General features: G+C 43.5%; 1 protein-coding gene across 5 annotated transcripts in view; it reads left to right on the top strand.

Annotated features, from left to right (window-relative positions):
• The window catches only part of ZNF462 (zinc finger protein 462), a 142163-nt gene that overhangs the window by 74203 nt on the left and 55414 nt on the right, over positions 1-12546 (top strand). The window lies entirely within an intron of this gene.

Here is a 12546-nt window from a genome sequence, read left to right as displayed (position 1 = left end):
CGAGCCGCCATCAGTCATGGGTGGGGGGAGGTGGGCTGGGGTTAACGGCCCATCCTTCTTTCTAGAGGAAAATCTGACACGAAAACGTGGCGGTTCAAGTGAAGGAAGAAACGGGAAAAGGTTGGAACAGTATAGACATTGGAGTTGGAGGGTGAAGTGAACTCGGTGAGCATCTGTTTGGTGCTGAGGCCAGACGCCCCTGCACTGGTGTGCCCGCTGCTTGTGAAAAGAGCACGTGTGTGATGGGTTCGTGTTGGATTCTTCCGCCGTGGTTGTGAGCAAGGAGGAGGACGAATACCAGGCAGATTTCTTTCTTCGTTGACTTTTTTACTTATTGATATCCTGTCTTGTCCTAAAAAAATACGTGTGCTGTGAAGTGTTCGGGGTGCCAGATGTGTACGTTAAGGACAGAATTCAGAGGGACTGGAATGGGCGAGTGGGTGGGGGCATGTGTCTGATGGGGTCACAAGAGAATTTAGGGGTAACGTAGTGATTTCTGTTAATGGCTGAAGGATGTCGAGGAAGCGTCATTTGGAAGGAGGGTGTAACTGCCCACTTTTGGAAGCTTCAGACTAAAGCTGGGAAGCCCTGGAAGGGGTCTCCTCGCTGGCAGTGTAACTAAAGCTGTAGGAGCGAGAGAACGAGAGCGGGAGATGGCGGGTGTGGCAGAGCGAGCAAAGGACGGCTTGTTGTTTCGATCCGCCCAAGAAACAGAAGGGTGTTGATTACTCAGCTCACCTCAGATGACTGCAGAATCTCGTGCTTCGGAGAGGAGGGAGTCTGGAGAGTCTTAGTGATGTAGAAGACCTGAGAGCTGCTCTCTTCCGTGAGCCTCTCGTGCTAGAATCCCTTCTGCGGCATCTCTGGTAACCAGTTATCTACCCCCTAGCCTGAATACTTCCCAGGTCACGGAATGGACTGTTTCCCAAGGTCTGCTACTAGGTCCTTGAGAGGAACTTAGTGGGCTGGCAAGAAAGTTCAGGGGCTCTTTGGAACAAAGGCTTGGCTTTGAATCTTACTTCTCTCAATGCCAGTTGTGTCTTCCTGGGCAATCTTAGCTTCCTAGACTCACATGACAAATTGGATAATGATACCTACTTCATGATGGCCTTGAGAGATTAATGAGAAAAGGTACATGTGTAAAATGCCTAACACAACACCTGACACATGTAGGTATTTAATAAATGGTCATGTTATTCAGCACTTTACATCCTTTGATTGCAGTTTTGGTTTTTGAGACCATTTATGACACGTATGAATTTGGGGTTGTTTTTAATGTAAGGGTGTAAAAAGATAGAATCCTCAGGTAACCTGAAGATCTGACAGCCCAACATGTCCATGTGGGCTGGTTATCCAAATAGCAAAAGAGTAAATGAGGAATCTTCATTCACAAGGTCTGGGCGAAGACAAGTGGGAGGAAAAGAAAAGGTAAGTCCTGGGATTAAAAGCTGTCGTTGCTGAGTTGTAGAACTTGGTGGCCTTTCCTTTGCATATCAGTAAACACCAGCTTAGACACAATAACTCCTTGCCGGTATTCCTGTCTTGAAGGACTTCTGTTTAACAATGAAGGCTTGTTGTAATGAATGAAGCGAGCGCGCTGTCTCCTCAGCTGTTGTGTGGCAGTTGAGCCTGTGTTTGTTGTTGTTTTCCAGGAAAACTTCAGAGTCTCAGAGTGAGGGGTGGAGAGGAGATGGGGGGAGCACATGTGAAAGGCCACAGAAGATGTCCCCTTTGCACCTTGAGATTCTGTTCTTTGTAAGAGATTGGTATATTGCAACAAAAGGCAAAATAGAATTTGATGTAAATTGTAAGGTCTTGTTTCACATGATTGTCAATGAATTGCTTTCATCTGAAATGGAAGCTGTGCTTGTGGAACCATTTGGGTGAAATTGATACATCCAAACACCATTCCCAGCAAAGGCTTTTCCTGGGACATTTCTCTCCATGTTGTACCTTCTTTTCCCTTTGTCCTCCCCCCCCCCGCCCCCCTTGGAAGGTGGGTCTTAGTCTCAGGACAAGGGAATCCCGCAGACTACTCACTGCATGGCTTGCCTCCCTCTGTGTAGGCTGAAGAAGAGTTCAGTCAACTTCCTGAGTCTGTACTTTCTGCCAGTAGGTGTGCAACGCACAGAAGAATCATAAATGGATACAGTGCCATTCTGGCCACCCAGCAGCTTAAAATCAAATGTTTAGAGGGTATTATCAGCATGGTATTGGACTAACCGCAGCCCTAAGCCTGAAGCCTAACCTTTTTGGGGCTGATTTCAGGTTCTTGGAAGCTAGACTAGGTTAGGACCTTGGGAGGAGGGTGGTCGCAGAGACATGATGATAATGATATTGAGTAACTCTCTGCATAACACCGATAGTCTGTTCAGCCCCAGGGAGGTAATTTGGCAACATATGAAAGTGTTTTCCTTTCTTCTTCTAAAGAAAGAACACAATGAATGTGAAAGCTCTGGGTGACAACTCGTTAGTGAGGCCTACACAGAACTCATTGGACCTGTGCTGTTTTTAATGTATATAAATAACCTGGGTCAGTGGGTCCACAGTGATTTGTTTAATTCGGGTGAGGTAAACCCAAAGGTTTAAGGTGGGGTAAACAGAAAAAAGGCATCAAATGGGCTGTTCTCATGAATGGATAGAGTGGAAAGAAAAATTAATAGTGTGTCCGTTCAAAAGATACTTTCTTGAATCCTTCTGATGTAGGTCTTGCAAGGTTTTGGATGCCCAAGAATGATGGAAGAGGTTGAAAATGGGAAGGCTGTCTGCTAGGGAGCTGAGTGGTGGATTCCTAGAAGTGGCTACATCTGGGGGACGAAAAAACAGCTGTGGGGCTAGACAGTAGCCTGTAAATCACGCCTTGAATGGTGTTTGAAACACGCATGTGAAATCCAGTTGCACATTTTAATAGGGGGAAGCTGTAGGGCCATTGGCCCTCAGTTAAGGTTTCCCACACTGCAGATGCCAGGGCGCTCTGAACACAAGAACCGAAAATGTGTTGCAGGTCTCGGGGGGAGTAGAGATCTATAAAGCCAGGGAAATCACCAGCGTGTCCTTGGCTTTCTGATCCCCTAGTGCGGGATGTGAATAAAACGACTGGACACGCTCGCTGCTGTGTGCAGTGGTCAAATGCTTGCAGTCTTGCGGGCAAGCCAGCGTTCTCCGGCAGAAGGAAACGGGCTGAACAGGAAGGTTCTTCCCTAGCTGCTCTCCCTCGCAGTGCAGAGGGGAGCCCTATGAGGGAGGGAGGCTGGGAAGGCAGATGTGAGAAGGTGGAGGGGTGATTTCGCTCCCACTGCCTGGCCTCACACCTGTTCTGGACATAAACAGAGCTCTTAGGCTCTGGGCTATCAGTCTTGACATGTCTCACCAGCACGTGGATCCTCTATATGTCCTTCATGATTGGCGGTTGGAAAGAAAAGCAGTGCTGATTCCGTGTATAAGATAATGGGAAATGACACTTAATTGCTGTTCTAAACAGTGCATTAAGGGGAAATCGTAAGGTTGTCAACAAGAGGAAGTGCTCTGCTGTGTTTGTGTTCACTGGGTTCTTTCTGCCGTATAAAATAGAGGACTGGGTTTTTTCAGGCTTTCTCCGAGTCTGTGCTTTCAGTACAGAAAAACACACATATACGTACATCTATAAAACAAGAAAGAAACTAGAGCAGTGTCGTTTCATTATGAGATTTGTTTAGGCCTGAGTAGCTCCACAGTGCCTGGGCAGTGGATGTGTAATTTAAAATTCAGCTCTATCCTTAGTAAGAAGTCAGGCCACTGGTGACGTTCCATCTTTTTCCTCCCTCGAATTTCCCCTAAAGAATAGCTGATTTTATTTCTTCTCTCTGTCCAGTTATGCTGTACAGAATGGCCTGTTTTAGGGAAGTAGCTAGCGTGGTACGCTTAAAACAAAAATCGGACACGAAGAGCAGGTGCAAAAAATAAATAAGGTGTGTGAGAATTAGATAGTTTTTCAGTCTGTGCCCTATGGCAGCCTAGGGAAAACACCAAGAACTTTCGGTCATGAAATCCTTCCCCTTGTAAGATAGATCTCATTGTAGCCCACCCAGCAGAGAAGTCTTTGCTAGTATGAATTGGTAGAAAAATGTAAGGAGCTTTGTGATTTTTTTTTTTTTTTTTTAAGAGAAGAATTTTCTGTTACAACTTCTCATTTGGCTTCTCGGTTCTAATCTCTAGAATAATATTTGATAAGCACTATTTTTATCAAGGCATCTCTCATCAGAAAACCACAGGCACTTCTCATGTCAAAATCCAAGTCCTCTGCGTTGCATTCAGAGTTCACCACTCAGTCCCACATTCTCCATCCTGAGTGGTCTCTCCGACAAATACTTACGTTTCCAGCCATCTCTGTACTTGCTGTCCCCAGCATCTTCCGCCTTCATTTGCACTTCCATGCATCTGAAGAAGCTCTGCTGGGAGCTTGGAAGGATTTCTTCCTTGTCCGCTTCTGTCTACCAGTCTCTGAGTTTAACTTCTTCTAAAGACTGACATGTACCAGCCCCAGCCCTACTCTGATTTCTCGTCGATTGATGACCTTCTTGGTGTTCATTTGTACTTTTGGATATGCTGTTGGTTCTGTCCCCTAATTTTCCAGTGGGAATAGTTAGGTAGATACTTATGAAATACTGACTTCTCGTAACTGACCAACGATTTCTTGGAGGCATCACAGTTTTCAGTTCAGTTAATTGTACCGAGTCTCCTAGCCTGTCTGACTAACTCCACAGGACCAAGCTGTACAGCGGTAAGTTAATTTCATTTCCATTTAAGAGGCAAGTTCAAAAGACAGACGATCCAAAGATGAAACCTTAGGGATTGCTCTAAGAGAAGCTTTCTGACACATCAGTCTGCCAGGAGGAAACGATCTTCCTTGACCAAAGAGTGTTTCCAACTTTATCATTGTTCCCTGGATAACGAGACCTTCTGTACAGAAGTGGGAAACTGAAGTTTGAGACAGGGTGTAAGCCTTTCCAGTACTCAGGAGGAGACAGGAAGTGTGGTGGCACTGGGGAGATGGGCATTACCAGTGTGGTTACCTGGTAGCAGAGCGCCTTGGAGCAAGCGCACATAATCATTTGACCCTGGAATGGACTAGCTTGTTCTCTGCGTCTGTGTCAAAAAACATACAGTGTGGGCTTCCCTGGTGGCGCAGTGGTTGAGAGTCCGCCTGCCGACGCAGGGGACACGGGTTCGTGCCCCGGTCCGGGAAGATCCCACATGCCGCGGAGCGGCTGGGCCCATGAGCCGTGGCCGCTGAGCCTGCGCGTCCGGAGCCTGTGCTCCACAACAAGAGAGGCCGCAACAGTGAGAGGCCCGCGTACTGCAAAAAACAAAACAAAACAAAACAAAAACCATACAGTGTTTGGTTGCTGTTAAATCCAGTTCGGAGAAGCTGTAGAGTGAAACTGACCCACAAAACTCATAGATTAGTAAAAATCTTTTACTCTCCCTGAAAATTTTGCCCACCAGCCTTTTAACATAATATATGGGTTAGAGGAGACTTGTAGTGGTTAATTTCTACAAGCCATAAATCAAGGATTGGCACACTTTTTCTGTAAAGGGCCAGATCAAAAATACTTTCAGCTTTGTGGGCCATAGAGTCTCTGGTAGAACCAGTTAACAGTGCCACTGTAATGTGAAAGCAGCCGTAGACAATATGTAAACAGATGGACGTGGCTGTGTTCCAATAAAACTTTATGTGCAAAAGCAGGGGAGGCTGGATTTGGCCCATGGATTGCATGTTGCTGAACCCTGCCATACATGACTGGTGGGAAAAATTACAGCAATACCCATGAAATTAATCCTGTCTTTAATAAATGTCATTATAGACCTTTATATTTAACATATAGACTATTTCTAGATGTCACTTAAAATATAACTTGACCTAAATATATTCTTTGTTTCATATATGAAATGTAGGGCATTAAGTAGAGCTTTAAAACTGTTATTGTGTGAATTACACTTATGCTTGAAAGAAAATCTTCTCTAAGAATTGTATTGAGTCTGGCGCCAAACTATCAATTCATTTAACCTTGACTGCAGCAATACTTGACACTTAAAAATTAAGATCTGAGATGCCTCCTTTTTGAAGAGAAGCTTTTCAGATTTCTAAATAGGTCAGACATAAAATTCAACCTTTAAGAGGATCCAGTTAGTTGCTAGGGCATCAGACCCTTCCACACAGGTTCCAGTTGCAGTCGGATTTCTCTTGGGGTGAAAGAAAGAAGAGTGGTTTCTTTAAAAATGACTCCTGAGTGAATAATTGTGAAATACAAAGATCTACGTCGTTTATAGCACGTGGGATACAAGGCATAATTTCAGTGGCTTGGCCGTCATTAATTAATTTTTTATTTATTTTTGGCTGCGTTGGGTCTTTGTTGCTGTGTGCGGGCTTTCTCTGGTTGCGGTGAGCGGGGGCTACTCTTCGTTGCGCTGCATGGGCTTCTCATTGCGGTGGCTTCTCTTGTTGCAGAGCATGGGCTCTAGGCGCACAGGCTTCAGTAGTTGTGGCACGTGGGCTCAGTAATTGTGGCCCGCAGGCTCTAGAGCGCAGGCTCAGTAGTTGTGGCACACGAGCTTAGTTGCTCCGCGGCATGTGGGATCTTCCCGGACCAGGGCTCGAACCCGTGTCCCCTGCATTGGCAGGAGGATTCTTAACCACTGTGCCACCAGGGAAGCCCTTGGCCGTTATTGTTTAATAGGTTCTGCTGGTCTCAAAATTATCTGGCCAGAGAATACTAACCTTCCCTTTTTTGACTTAAGAATTTCTACATTAAAATCTGATCTAGAGTTTATTTTAGTGCTTATTATGAGGAGTGGCATTTCTCCTATAAAGACTTAAGAATTCTGTAACTCCAGTGGTGCAAAGTGGTACAGATGATTCCGCATCTTCTATTAGACATCCAAAAGTCTTCAGCGGTTAAATTATAGACCTTGCCCTCATCAGCAAATAGGGAGCCTCCGAAATTATCACTACCCTGTAGTCGAATATCATGTGATAGACCCTTCCCAAGAAACCCACCTGCCTGAGATTTCTGTGACTTTCTGAATTCGCCACAGTTTCATGTGCCAAGGATTGAAAAACATTTCAAATATAAGCTTTCCATGTCCTGGGAACTCAGTCAACTCGCCCATCTCCCTCTTCCCATGCCAAGAAAAACATTTGTTCCTCAGAAGTACAAGCATATACTACCCAACTCATTCAGAGCTAGTTCCTAGCAACACCAGAATTTGCTTCATAATTCCGCAGCTGACTTTTGCATTTCTTGGTTGGAGGTTACCTTAAAGTCCTCCAGAACCTCAGTTGTGGGAAATATCTAAAAGGAAGAAGAAATTTACTTTATTCTTTGGCAGAAAATATATTCAATTGTTAGGCAAATCATCTAAAATTATCTCGGGTTTTTTTCGAAAGGAAATTTTTTTGTCTTATCATTGCCCACCTTGATTTTTTTTTTTCCCCTGGAACCAGAGCTAGATATTTTAGTGCAATTTTATTGAATATAAAATCCCTTAAACTCTTTTGAGACTTCTTATGATTCATAGGTCCTCTCCTCTCTTCCAAATACTGTTCTGCACTAGAGGATTTTATACAAGCAGAGGGAAGGGTATTGGATCTGGGAGGACTAGTGTGTGTGAGCCGTGATTCAGAGGTAGATATCCTGGGGCAGCTTTGCTGGAGCAGAGGGTATGTCCCAGGCAAGATGGCCATGTGAAAAAGAATTGTTTTTAAGAGCCGAGATGAGAAGTTGCCAGAAATAACCTTCTTGAAGCAGCTATTATTTATTTTTTAAAATAAATTATGTGAGTTTTGGTGGTGTGGCCCAGCATGTCCAAATGATGTACACATTTTCTTAATTCATTCATAATCCTAAATAATATCCTATTGAAAAATTCCAGTGGTGGTACTTAATCAAAAACGGCAAGATAAAGACTGGCCAGACTGACGTGAAAGGTTCAGGTAAGTTGGGTCTGCTTGCCTTTTACTGAAGTCAGTCCCTTGCTGTTTATGCCCAGGAAGGGACGTGTTCCTGCCAGAGTGCTCCTCTGTTTTGTAAGTAGTTTCATAGTCGTCAGGGTCAACCCAAAAGAGGTGTTTGGCTAAGAGTACAGGGCCCAGCTAAGGTTTTATTTGCCTGTACACTGCTCTTGGAGAAGTCATTCCAGGGCTACGCTCTCCAGCTTCCTCGGGGACACAAAATATTCTTACCTGCCTCATGGAAGCCACCTCCTATGTCATCTCTTACGTTCATGTGCTGTGAGCCTTCCACCAGAGCTGTTGTGATTGCCCCATCGGGCAACACAGGATGACCTTCTCAACCTTTCCCGGAGTCCTTGATTTTTAGCACTCCTAGTTATTTTTTTCTCCATGACCAGTTTGAAAGTCATCCATTCTGGGTTATTATAAGGTTTCTTGGCTGTCGTCTCTTGGTTTAATTCTGAAGTGGTAAAATTAATCATAATTTTTATTTACTTCGGCTGACTGCCTTAAATTTGCCATCAGATTCAATATGTCTGATGAATCAGAATTACAAATTATTATTAGTCTCATTTTACAGAGAAGGAAACTGAGACTGAAATGATGAGTCCCAAAGTCATAAAACATATATGTGGTGGACCTTGTCTGAACCCAAAGCTTATGCCCTTAACCTTTGTGCCATTTCATCAGAGAGTCGCAGCAGAAACACACATGCATAAATGAGCCAGAGTGGAGAAGATGAAACCTATTCTTACATGTCTGGGGGCCCTGGAATCTTCCAAAGGAAAATAAAGCCAAATTTTATTGTTGATTGACAGTTAGAGCTTAAGTTAATAAATACGTAGAGTTAATTAGAAGAGCAGAATATAACAAGTGAGAAATTTTGCAGTTGGATTTTATTGGCTGCAGCCATGGAGAAGAGAAGGAATTGATGAATCCTGGAGGGCTTCTTGGAAGAGGTGGGACTCAGGCTGGGCCTTGAAGGGCGAGTAGGATTTTTTTATGGGCAGATCGAAGTCTATTCCAGGTGGGAGGAGTATCAGAAGTGACCAAACTTAAAGAAGGCTTCCTGGGATGGCAAGAAGACCAGTCTGGCTAGAGTGGAGGGTGTGTAGGGAAGTTATTGGGAGGATAGTTGGCGAGATGAGGGGAGGTAGAACCAAACTGTAGGGGTAATTAACACCAGGGAGACGTCTTTTCATTGTTAAGAAGCTGGGCTAAACAAGGAAGACCAGCAGCGAGGTCCCTGTCCCCTTTGGTGGTGGGAGGGTACTTTTGAGCTATGGGTGCCTGATGTTGATACCTGTAAGTCTTCAAGAATGAATGTGCATTAAAACTAGTCATGGGAGGTACTTATCCCTTTTGAAGATGTCTGCATAGATTTTTCCTCCTCACGACAAGAGTAATACCTACTTAGGATTAAAGAACAGCTTTATGGCAGTAGTGAGGGCCACCCATAATGCCAGCCTCTTTAATAACAGTCTGCTGTAGAATCATCTAGATGTTTCTTCTTTGCATATACAGACAGGCTCTGTTTTGTTATTTTAATTTTTTTCTAAAACTGGGACCACAGTATACAAACGACTTTTTTTTCATGTTTTTGTCTTTACTTGGAAGATTCTATCACTATTTGACTCACCATAGTTTTAAAATGTGAGGGTCCATATCTCAAAACAAACCAACAAAAATGATTCCCCTTCAAATCATAAACATTGAGTACTTAAAGGCTTCAAGAATTTTTGTGTGAATGTGATATATGTGTTTAAGATGGGAGTCTCAGAATTATATAAGGCCTTTGAGGTTTCGCCAATCAAAATTTCACTCATTTATTTCACCTTAAAGGCTCATTCACCTTCTAAAAAATTATTTAAGTAAAGTCTCTCTTCCTACTGCTTAAGACTTAATACATTTGAAATACTGGCAAATGGTCCATAGTTAAATGACAAAATCAAGATTACAGACTGTCTAGACTGTTCAGAGTAATGAGCTGAAAATGAGATTTTGTTAGGGAATAAATATAAAACATGTTGGGTAGCTTCTGACCTTTGTATTCACTTCCATTACTAGACTTGCCAAATATTCTTATAATTGTCGGTTATCATATCTGTCTCCACAACTAAACTGTGTGCTCTCTGAGGTCAAGGACTATTTCAGAGTCTTAGCACTTGGCAGGCCATTCAATAAATATTTCTTGATGTGAATTAGGGCGGCAGAATAAACCACACACAAGGAAAACAGACAGACAAAACAGTAGTTTATGTGTGAAAAAGCCTGGGAATTTTAGTGACTGCGAGCTCAGCTGTGTCACACGATGTTTGGAAAAAGCCAGTGGAATTGTGCTGTGTGCACCATGATGTTGCACGTTTCCTTGGTCACACCTCCCTCCTCCAGCTAACTAGCTTTGCCCCCTACCGCCCCCCATGGCAGCTCCATCTCCCTCTCAACTCTCTGTGACCGAAGCGACTAATCCCTTTCCTCCAAGCGGCCAAGAAGAAGAGTGGGTGCAGTCCTTACTTGCTGCTACCTGTTGAGAACATTTTTGCTTCCTTCACTTTTCAAGTGTCTGCTCTCTGCTTATTTCCTTCTTATCTTCTGGAATGTTCCTTCAGCTTCCTCAGCGAACTCAGTGCCAGGCTCACAGCCTGCCTTTTTACCTCAGCCATGACCGTCGTGCTCTGGAATTTCAGTATACTAGACTCAGTGGTCATGACTCAGTGAATGTTTGGTTTCTTCAGCTAGAGAGATTCACGTCTTCCTGACTGTGTTCCGCCACCCTTCATCTGTGGCTGGACTCACCGTAGGCACTCTACTTCCAGCATCTCAAACCTGTAAATTCTCTCTGACCACTACCGATCCCTTGTCTAGCCAACCCAGATCCTAGGCCTACCCATTTCAAAGGGGCTTTCTCCTGCATCCTCGTGTCTCTGCCTCCTTTGTCCTTCTCTGGTTTCAACCCGCCAGACCCCAACGCTGAATAACCCTCACCTTGTACTTCCTCTGATTTCCACCGGTCTTCCTGGCTCTAATCTCAAGCTTTCCCAATCTGTTTTCAAGGTTATCTCTATTAACCACAAATCTGATTTACTTTTTTTTATATTGAAGTATGATTGGTTTACAAGGTTGTGTTAATTTCTGCTGTACAGCAGAGTGATTCACTTATGCATAGATATACATTGTTTTTTAATATTCTTTTCCACTATGGTTTATCACAGGATATTGAATATAGTTCCCTTTGCTGTGCAGTAGGACCTTGTTTATCTGTTCTGTATATAACAGCTTACATCTGCTGACCCCAACCTCCCACTCTGTCCCTCCCCCAACCCCCTGCCCCTTGGCAACCACAGGTCCATTCTCTATGTCTGTGAATCTGTTTCTATTTTGTAGATAAGTTCATTTGTGTTATATTTTATTTTATTTTTTAATTTTTTTTTTTTGTGCTTTTTGGCCACACTGTGCATGGCATGTGGGATCTTATTTCCTCAACCGGAGATTGAACCTCCGTCTCCTGCATTAGAAGCACAGAGTTTTAACCACTAGACTGCCAGGGAGGTCCCTGTGTCGTGTTTTATCTTCCACATATAAGTGATTTGGTATTTGTCTTTCTCTTTCTGACTTACTTCACTTAGTTTGATAATCTCTAGGTCCATCCACGTTGCTGCAAATGGCATTATTTCATTCTTTTTTTATGGCTGAGTAATATTCCATTGTATAAATATACCACATCTTCTTTATCCGTTCCTCTGTTGATGGACATTTAGGTTGCTTCCATGTCTTGGCTATTGTGGATAGTGCTGCTGTGAACATAAGGGTGCATGTATCTTTTTGAAATTATCCATTTTTTTTTTTTTTTTTTTTTTGTGGTACGCGGGCCTCTCACTGTTGTGGCCTCTCCCATTGCGGAGCACAGGCTCCGGATGCGCAGGCTCAGCGGCCATGGCTCACGGGCCCAGCCGCTCCGCGGCATGTGGGATCTTCCCGGACTGGGGCACGAACCCGTGTCCCCTGCATCGGCAGGCGAACTCTCAACCACTGCGCCACCAGGGAAGCCCCTATCAATTTATTTTTAAAAATAAATTTGAGCTTATTCCGATTTATCCCTCTATAACATCAGTTGACTTATAAGTTTTCCAAGGTACTTTCTTGAGTGAAAGAGACAGGCATGGGGTCACAACCAAGTTGGTAGAAGTTGCGGATAGCTGCAGTGTTTACCTTGTCTGTCCCGAAGCTAAGAGTGAATAAATGGAGTGAGGAGCTAGAGTTAATAGCTGTGGTGTCACAAATTATTATATTGTACTTGTGAATTGTGATTTTCCTGTTACTCTGATTTAACAGTATTTTAAAATGTTGCCCATGGGGAAGTTTTTAATTAGGAATACAGAGAAGGAAAGATGGAGAAATCCACATCTAACTTGCACGCAAACAAGAATAATGCCACCAGTGTGTCTGTTAGAAGGAACAATTGTGATAAGTCAATTAAAGGCAGGCAGTAAAGTGTAAGTAAACTTCCCAACTAACACATTAAAATCAGTAATTTCTATATATTGTTAATAATAAAA

Source organism: Delphinus delphis, chromosome 6 (assembly GCF_949987515.2).
Source record: "Delphinus delphis chromosome 6, mDelDel1.2, whole genome shotgun sequence".
Classification (NCBI taxonomy): Eukaryota; Metazoa; Chordata; class Mammalia; order Artiodactyla; family Delphinidae; genus Delphinus; species Delphinus delphis.
The sequence above is the reverse complement of the archived record's forward strand: the minus strand, read 5'-3'. Positions and strand labels throughout refer to the sequence as shown.